General features: G+C 45.4%; 1 non-coding gene across 1 annotated transcript; it reads left to right on the top strand.

The window, feature by feature from the left end:
- Nucleotides 1-846: 846 nt before the first annotated feature.
- Nucleotides 847-953, top strand: LOC141650746 (small nucleolar RNA R71). The gene has a single exon (XR_012546763.1). It is a non-coding gene; the product is annotated as a small nucleolar RNA R71 (small nucleolar RNA).
- Nucleotides 954-1,352: the final 399 nt, after the last annotated feature.

Raw genomic sequence — 1,352 nt, 5'->3', positions numbered from 1 at the left:
TGAGAAGCTTGCATTTGGGTTCTTAGTTGGTTGATGGATGTGGTTGTCTCTTCTTGTTTTTGAGTGGTATGGTTGATGAATTGCGTTTGAGATGTCATCAATTGTTCCATCATGAGTTCCATGTTTGACTTTGGTTGGGTGGGTTGTTGGAATTGTTGGAAATTTTGTTGGAAAGGTTGGGTGTTTTGTTGGAAAGGTGGGTTGTTTGGTGGGTTAAGTGGTTGAAATTGTTGTCTTGGTTGGAAGGTTCTTCCTTGGAAACCCGGTGGGCCTTGATTGAATGTTGTGTTTTGTTTTTGAGCTTGAAAGTTTGGTTGTTGTGACTTTTGTTGGAAGGTTGGGTTTTGGACATTTTGAGAGCCATAGGAGAAGTTTGGGTGGGCTCTCATCCCGGGGTGATATTGGTTGTTGTTAAATGCTTGCTTGGCCGGACTAGACTCCCATATCCCATTCACTTGCTCCATACAATTGCCATCTCCAACCACCAAAGGACACTCATTGGGTGGGTGTCCTTGGTCTCCACAAAGCTCACAACTATAGACTTGGTTCCTCATAGAAGAATTGCTAGATGTTTTGCTTGAGCTCATCAAGGCAACTTGTTGCTTAAGCTCTTCTATCATCTCTTTTACCTCAACATTGTTGGCCGATTCGACATTTGACTTCCCTTTCCTCTTGTGCCTATCATTGTTCCAATGAAAGGTACGAGAAGCCATTTCTTCAATAAGCTCTTTCGCCGTCTTGTGATCTATCTTATCCAATGCTCCCTTCCCCGAGCCGGAATCAAGGTTCATCTTCATTTCATTGTTTAACCCTTCATAGAAATTGTTGATGAGCTCATCATCCCCAATACCGTGGTGAGGACATAGCCTTTGGAGGCCCTTGTACCTCTCCCATGCTTCATAAAGGGTCTCATCTTCTTGTTGGGTGAAGCCTTGGAGCTCACTCTTGATTCTTGCGGTTCGTTGGGGTGGGAAATACTTGTTTAGGAAAACCTTAGAGACATCGTCCCAAGTCCGAAGAGAGTCGGGTTCACAACTTTTAAGCCACTCCTTGGCACTTCCCCTCAAGGAGTAAGGGAAAAGCCTAAGGCGTACGGCATCCTCCGTCACTCCGTTTGCCTTGAACATGTCACAACTATCCAAGAACTCGTTGAGATGCTCGTTGGGGTTTTCGGTGGCTCCCCCTCCGAATTGGTTCCCTTGGACAAGTTGTAGCAAGGTGGATTTCACATCAAAATTGTTGGCTTGAATAGGTGGCTTGACAATACTCGGATTCACCACCTTTTTCGGAGCCAAGTTATCTCGCATAGGAACCGCGGCCATTGTTACTTCCGCTTCCGGAATTGCAAAGGG

Source organism: Silene latifolia, chromosome 3, assembly GCF_048544455.1.
Source record: "Silene latifolia isolate original U9 population chromosome 3, ASM4854445v1, whole genome shotgun sequence".
Classification (NCBI taxonomy): Eukaryota; Viridiplantae; Streptophyta; class Magnoliopsida; order Caryophyllales; family Caryophyllaceae; genus Silene; species Silene latifolia.
Note: the sequence above shows the minus strand (reverse complement) of the source record. Positions and strands in the feature narration are given on the sequence as shown.